The sequence below is a fragment of the Myotis lucifugus genome, unplaced genomic scaffold, assembly GCF_000147115.1.
Source record: "Myotis lucifugus unplaced genomic scaffold, Myoluc2.0 scaffold_11, whole genome shotgun sequence".
NCBI classification, from domain to species: Eukaryota; Metazoa; Chordata; class Mammalia; order Chiroptera; family Vespertilionidae; genus Myotis; species Myotis lucifugus.
Window position 1 is genome coordinate 11,738,028 of NW_005871059.1, and position 7,778 is coordinate 11,745,805.

The 7,778-nt window shown below is 43.4% G+C and overlaps 1 protein-coding gene and 1 long non-coding RNA gene across 2 annotated transcripts in view; one reads left to right on the forward strand and one right to left on the reverse strand.

The window, feature by feature from the left end:
• LOC111825023 overlaps window positions 1–6,288 on the reverse strand; it is a 30,190-nt gene extending 23,902 nt beyond the window's left edge. The window contains exons 1-2 of the long non-coding RNA XR_002828130.1: window positions 6,121–6,288; window positions 2,315–2,339 (exon numbers count right to left, since the gene is read on the reverse strand). This is a non-coding gene — a long non-coding RNA (uncharacterized LOC111825023). The remainder of the gene's footprint in view (window positions 1–2,314; window positions 2,340–6,120) is intronic.
• The window catches only part of IL20RA (interleukin 20 receptor subunit alpha), a 30,619-nt gene continuing 28,506 nt past the window's right edge, over window positions 5,666–7,778 (forward strand). Inside the window, 1 exon segment of the mRNA XM_014451879.2 lies at window positions 5,666–5,913. The gene's annotated coding sequence lies outside the window, so the exon portion shown is untranslated.

Sequence of the window (7,778 nt, forward strand, 5' to 3'; positions counted from 1 at the left end):
ACTGGCAGTTGGACATCCCCCAAGGCGTCCTGGATTGGAGCGGTGAGCAGGCTGGGCTGAGGGGACCCCCCCCCCCCCCCCCCGCCTGCACAAATTTCATGCACTGGGCCTCTAGTATTCTATATTCTGAAGTTGGTAACATGGCTGTGTATATATGAAAAGCTTAAGATGGGTGTGTTTTATGCACTTTATTTTATGTGTACTATGCTTTAATAAAAACAAAAATACTTAAAATAAAACCAAGCCTGTTGTTTTGTGGGAACTAGAAAGTGTATAAGTACAAAACATAGAAGATACTCACATAAGAGCAAAATAAGGGCACTTGCTCTACTAGCAAAAAGATAAAGTAATTAAGATGGGGTGGTATTGGAATAATAATAGACAGGCCAATGGAACATAGTATAGTCTATAAACAGACCCATTCATGTGTGACATTTAGTTTATGAAGAAGATGAAACTGAAGAGCTGCAGAGAAAGGAAGAAGTGCAGGTCAATTGGACTCACAGGAAAAATAAAACTTAAACCCCTACTTTATATTATATATAAAAATAAATTCTAGGCACATCCTAACTTGAAATGTGAAAAATAAAACAGTAAAACTTTTAGGAGATAACTTAGAAGACTATCTTCATGACTTGAGGTTGAGATAAGATTTTTTTTTAAATGGGACAAAAGATATAATGATCATAAAAGAAGTAATTGTTAAGTTAGAGTAATTACACTTAAGAACTTCGTTTATTACTCTAGTAAGTAGAAAAGCAAGCCATAACAAGAGGAAAAGTATCTGCAACATATATAACTGCCAAAAGCCTCAGAGGCAGCATGTGTAACAAATTCCTTCAAACAAATTAAAAATAAAAAGACAATCTAACAGAAAAAAAGAGGCAAGAAACTTGATCAGATCACAACACAAATGGATAATAAAATTACAAAAAAGTTCTAAATGTCATTAATCATCAGAAAAATGAAAATTACAATGAGATACCACTACATACCCTCTAAAATGGTTAAAATCATGAAGCTTGAAAATACCAAGTGTTGGCAAGAATGTGGAAGACAAACACTCATTATAGCTGATGAGAAGGTATGTTGTTACTACTACTTTGGCAAACAGGTTTGGCATTATTAAGGTGAAATTATGTCTCTCCTATGATCCAGCAATAAGACTTCTGGTATGTATCTGGCAGAAACTTGTGCACTTATGCAAGAGACACAATGAGCATTTCAAAACAGCACTATTGTTATTAGCTCCAAACCAGAAACAATCTAAAGTCATCCAAAATGGAATGAATAAATAAACTGTGGCATAGTCATACTTCACAGCAGTACACTACACTACAACTAGAAGCAACACCATAGATGACTCTCATAGCATAATGTTGAGTGAGAGAAACCAGATACAAGGGAACGCACACTGATTTGGCAAAGAAATGAAGGGGTCGGAGAGAGGCCTCTGGAGGGTTAGCACTGTTCATTCTTAACTTGGGTGATGCTATCAATGCTTTCTTTCACTTTGGGATAACTCATTGAGCTATAACATCTTATCTTTGTGCATTTTTCTCTCTGTGTATTATACTTCACAATTACAAAATCTTTTAAAATGCATGAACCACTTCTCAAGAAAATGGAAAAAAGTTGAGAAACATATGATGAGATAGCATTCCATAGGATTTTAAATATTAGATATTATTTGGACTTAAGCAGACAACATAATATAAAAATTGCTAGTGGCCTCAAATATCCACAGGGGATGGCAGAGTAGACTAAAAGGATTGAAGAAATCTCAGTACCGGATGCTTATTATCTCTCAAAATTTCTCAAATTTGTCCTGACTCCCAATTCTTTTCAGAGAACTGTACCTTGCCAACTCTTTCCCTCTAACTGCCACCTGCCCCCTAACTTTCAGGTTTACTTTTGGAGCAGTCACCTTAGCACATTCTGAACCTGTCCTTGCAATACTTGAGTGCCCAGAAATGAGTATCTGTTACCATTCACAATGGAGTTTACGATATGGAAATCACACAATGCTGCATTTTCTTAAATTAATAAATACAGTATATACATCTCAATATGTGTGCTATTTCACAGTTCACCCCTCAAAAGTATTTGCTTTATTTTCTTAAGTGCAAAAAGCATATAAGGAAGCCATTAAAAACACAGACTTTGGAATTAGATTAACCAGGATTCAGTTCCAGTTCTGTTACTTATTAAGTGAATGACCTGTCCAAGCATGTTTCCTCATTTTGTAACTCGGGGTAACATGTAATTCACAGAACTGTTTTAAGGATCTGAGAAAGCAGTAAATGTGAAATACCTGGCTCAAAGTAGGAAATCAATAACTTCAGATGATGATGATGATGATGGAGGAGGAAGAAAAGAGGATAATTTTGCATTATTAGTATTATTCCTGGAAACCATTTAGAGTTAAACTGGAATAGGAAAAGTTTGTATTTTTTGTTTGTGGTATTAGTGTTGGGATTGAGGGTGGGAGATATTGAAGTATGGCCTTTCTGATCAGAGAGCCCTAAAATCTATATATTGGGCTCCAAAAATTAAGATCTCAGCATGGTAAATCATGCTGAAGGATTATAATCTTTATGAGTAGAAGACAATATCCATTTAAATGTGCTGAGTCATTTCAAGAATCCCCTGAAGGGTATACCAGGATTTATACTAGGAAGTTCACAGGGTGGGTAAGAATTTAAAGGGACAAAGGAAAGTCCCTGAGGTGAGTTCTGGGTCACAGGTAAAGACAAAAGAAAAGTCACAACTGCATTCTTTAATTGAATGCATGGAAAACACCAACTGAACACCTAGCAGTTGCTCAAGTCACACTCAGCTTACGAAAACCACAGGCATGCTGAGTGCAGAGTGGTGAGTTTAACAAGAATGAGACCCGTGAAATTCTGACTGTCTGCCAAGTGAAAGGGGAACCTGAGGACCAAGGGACAGAGGGAAGGAGGAACAAACAGAAGACTACTGGCTCATTGGCCTGCGGGTTGAAAGGTCCCAGGTTCGATTCTGGACAAGGGCATGTACCTTGGTTGAGGGCACATCCCCAGTAGGAGGTATGCTAGAGGCAGCTGATTGATGTTTCTCTATCATCGATGTTTCTAACTCTCTATCCCTCTCCCTTCCTCTCTGTAGAAAATCAATAAAATATATTAAAATCAGTTATCTAAAAAAAAAAGACTACTGGCTCAGAAGCAAGGGGTAGCCCACTTATGGGGAAAGAACTCCAAGTCCCAGGTACCCTACCCACTTCCACTTCCTAGTGGGAGGGAACAATGAACTGTTACTACTCAAGTTAAGAAGGGTCAGGGAGAAGGGATGAAGGGCCATGCATATGTCTGCTTTAACCCCTTTAGGGCCACGAACTATTCATGTTTGAACAGAAATGCATACAGGTCCTAAAGCTTAGATACCAAATAATAATTGGCCCAAAATATATTTGTGGCAAATATGAATCATATTTAATCCACTAGACTTAAAATGATAATGATGGAGCTAAACTAATGTAATTCACAGTTAGTAAGAACAGCAACTCAAGAGAATGCTGAAACGTGAAAATTGAACTGGAACAACCTGAATTCCCGGGTTTTTGTCTCGATGGTTTCGAAGAATGAAGCCACGGACGAAAGGTGATAGCTGAAAAGCACAGAAACTTATTGCAAGCAGACACTACCTCTAAACCTAAGACTCAGTCCCTCCTGGCCAGACAGAGGGGCTCCTGAGAAGGGTGAGAGCTGCTTTCTTTGTCTTGAGCCATTAAATAGGCTGCAGTTCTTTGTCTGAACCTGACCTCTTCTTATTGGTCATTCTGCTACATAGAATTAGTTTTAAAGCTCAAAGCTCACATGGTGTCCACACCTTCTCTCCCCCTTATCTTGTTGGGAGTCATTTTTGATTTATCTTATAGCTCTCCCAGTCGTGTTGGCAGAGAAAACCTTATCTTATGGCCCTCCCAGTTACTCAGGTCAGGGCTACTTTTGGCCTAATGTATGGTCTCAGGCCCAAGATACCCTTGGTTTATGACTGTCTTAATAGCACGGGCCAGGTCTATTTCTATTTGCCTATGCCATTTCTCTATCCTCCGCGCAAGTCAGATAAACACCCTGGCATCTTCCAGTCTCTGTTATGTATTCCTCTTCCATAGACCCCTTTCATTCCTGAAATGTTCTAAACCTGCCTAATTAAACTACCTAGCTAACCCTGTCAATGCTGATGATGTACTAATAACCACTAGAGTCTTTCCTAAGAAGTTCAATCCTTCCTAAAGTCTTAGTGAACCATTAAGAGTCCAGCCAGGAAAACAGACCAATTTACTTTAACAAAAGAATTTGCCATGAGGAATTGGTTAAACAGGTGTTGGAGAACTAAAAAAAAAAAAAAAAAGTAAAAAGGGGATTCTGAAACTGAGACACAGAGTAGCTACAGAAAGCAGTTCTAGGGCTGAAGGAACAAAGGGAAGACGAGGGGGTTACATCCTGGAAGAGGAGGTCAGGAAACTGGAACTCAGACTTCTGGGAATGGGGCCCCGCCAGCCATCGCTGGTATCTCTGAGGCAGTGCAACAAGGCTGATGTTGGCCATACAGGAAGAAACGGGAAACTGGCAGCTGCTCCCGCCAGGATACAGACCCTGTGGGATATTGCTGACAAGAACAGCAAATAGGAAGCTGTAAGTCTCTGAGCTCCTCCTCTCCCTTTCAGCGCCCCCTATTGGCGGAACCTAAAGGACCCACTGACAAGAAATGTAGTTTGCAGTCTTAGGTTCTGCATCACAAAGCCAAGTCCTGGCCAAAGGGACAACCTGACCTGGATTCATCCTGTTTCCAATTCTTTCTGGGAAGGGGGCGGTAGCATATTTAGGGGACTCTGAAAATCTCGACCAACCTCTCACTCCCTCCCATCAAAAAAATAACATCTTTTTTCAATTACTGAAGATTCTTTTTTTCTAAGATAAAAGTAGTTGATCGAATTTTAGGCTCATTTCTCTTTATTTGAACATCTGAAAACAGGTATTTGTGAGGGAAGGAGATGTAACACATCTGAAGTAAATCGTTTTTTCTACTTTCAGGCTGTGCCCAATCTTTACAACTCCTTTCAAAGACTGGAGCCGAGCCTGCTCTCAGGTTTTCCTCATGCTATTTCAACACGTTCCTTAATTGCAACCCCTGCCCTTGCCCTCCTATTATAAAGACCATGGGACCTAGAATCAGGCCTGTTTGGAAGTCCCCACGCCACTGCTCACGAGCTTGGGAGACTTCACCCGGGCTGACACCTCACTGTCTGAGCCTCCCTCTCCTCATCTGTAAAATGGGACAATACCTAATTGCAGTGGCGAGGATTAAATGAAATAAAATACAATGCATGGCGGAGTGCCTGGCAGTATAAATAATCCATTTCACTCTTGTTCCAGCACCCATCTTTGACATTTCAAAAGTTTTAGGGAGGTGACCATGAGGATCCCAGAATCACTTTTCACGGTGCGGGCCTCCAGTTTGCTGGAGTGAGGTGTTACCTGGCCTCCCTGGCTGGGAAGATAAACTCTCACACGCTCAGAACTTTAACAGTGAGTGGCTGCGGACCAGGAACCGCCTGGACCCGCCCCTCTCCCTGGCATCCCGCTCGGGGCTGCGGCGGGACGCGGGTGGGGCGCGGACCTGGCACCGCCTCCCTGGGCGCTGGGCCGCCAGGAGCGCGGGGCGCAGAGGGGAAGCCGCGCCGCCGCCAGCTGCGGCCCGAGGGGACGTACGACGCTGCTGGCCGCCCGCAGAGATGTGACCCGGCCACGCCGCCTCTGTGGGGCTCCCGAACCCCAGCGAACCTGGCGGCCAGAAGGGCCCCGGCGCCCGGCCGCGCGGCCCAGGCGCTGCTGCTGCTGCTCGCGGCCGCGCCGTGGGGACGCGCAGGTAGGTGCATGGGCCCCCGGGCGCCGCCTGACGCCGGACCCGGTCGTGGCCCAGTCGTGTCCGTCCCGCCCGCGGGGTTTTGCTGTCCCGCCCGCGGGTTTTGCTGTCCCGCCCGCGGGTTTTACTGTCCCGCCCGCGGGTTTTGCTTTTCCGCGAGCCGAGCGGGAGGCGCGGCGTCTGCGCGGGGAGCCCCAGGGAGAAACTCACCGCCGTCACTCCCGGGCTTGGCTCTGGGTCAAGTTTGCACGACGCCGCGTTTCACACTTTCTCTGGCGGGGGTTGCCGTCGGGTGGAGGAAGCTGGTGCGGTTACCACAGCTCATAACTTGCAATCGGGGACGGTGACCGCGCAACGCTCGCGCCCGCGGCCCGCGGCCCGTGCCGGGGGGGACTGCGAGCTTTGCCCCCCGGAACCTGCGGGGAACCTTGTGCGGCTTTAAACCAGGGAACTCCCCCGGGAGCTAGAAGGGGGTCTTGCCGCTTTTATGGTCACCCCCAATAAAATACAAATGAAAAAGGACCAATAAAAAATGGAAAAACCCTCCCCGAAAAGGGGTCTTGATCCGAAGGAACGGGGGTCTAGGAAAAAAAAGCAATGGTTTTTTAAAGGTAAACCTCCCCTCTCCTGGGCACGTCATTTTTTCCTTTTCCGGTATGACCATGAAAGGAGGTATGCTGTGATTTTCATTTTCTGGAAAGGGCTTACCTTGTGTTTTCGGTTTTGTTTTTAAGTTGAAACTCTACCAGCTGGACTCCAGTAACCAGATGATTCACTAACATTTCTTTTTTTCTTCTGTATTTCTGGTAGAGAGAAAAAAATTATTTTTCTGGGAGTCCCTTTTTATTAACATAGAATGTTACATTCGTTTTAGATGTACAACATGATGATTCCACATTTGTATACGTTGCTAAATAATCACCACGTAAGTCTATTACCGTCTATCACCACACAGCGTTATTGCAGTGTTATTGATGATAGTCCCATGATGGACATTTCATCCCCATGACTTGTTTTATAACTAGAAGTTCGTACCTCCATCCTCTTCATCCATTTCGCCCCCCTGCCCCCCCCCGCCCCCGCTCCCAACCCTTCTCCCTTTGGCAACCACCAGTCTGTTCTCTGTATCTATGAGTTCGGTTTTGTTTTGTTTGTTCATTTGTTTTGCTTTTAAAAATTCCATATGTAAGTGAAATCATACGATATTTGTATTTCACTTAGCATAATATCCTCAAGGTCCATTTAGATTGTCACAAATAGCAAGATTTCGTTCTTTTTTATGACCGAGTAGTATTCCATTACACACACCCTGCATCTTCTTTATCCATCAATGGACACAGGTTGTTACCATATCTTGGCTATTGTCAATAATTCTGCTATGAACATAGGGGCACTTATATCTTTTCGAATAAATACCCAGAAGTGGAGTTGCTAGATTATATGGTAGCTCTATTTTTTATTTTTTGAAGAATTTTTGTGCTGTTTTCCATAGTGGCTGCACCAATTTACATTCCCACCAACAGTGCATGAGGACTCCATTTTCTCCACATCCTCATTAACAATTGTTATTTCTTGTCTTTTTTATAATGACCATTCTGACAGATATGAGGTGTTATCGCATTGTGGTTTTGATTTACATTTCCATGATGATTAGTGAGGTTGAGCATCTTTTCATGTGCCTGTTGGCCAATTGTATGTCTTCTTTGGAAAAATGTCTGTTCAGATCCTCTGCCCATTTTTTTAATCAGATTGCTTGTTTTGTTTTGTTTTTTTCCCTTTATTGAATAAGATATTACAAGTGTGTCCTTATCCCCACAATGTCCCCAACATCCTCCCAATCCTGCCCTCACCCTCACCCCCTGTTGTCC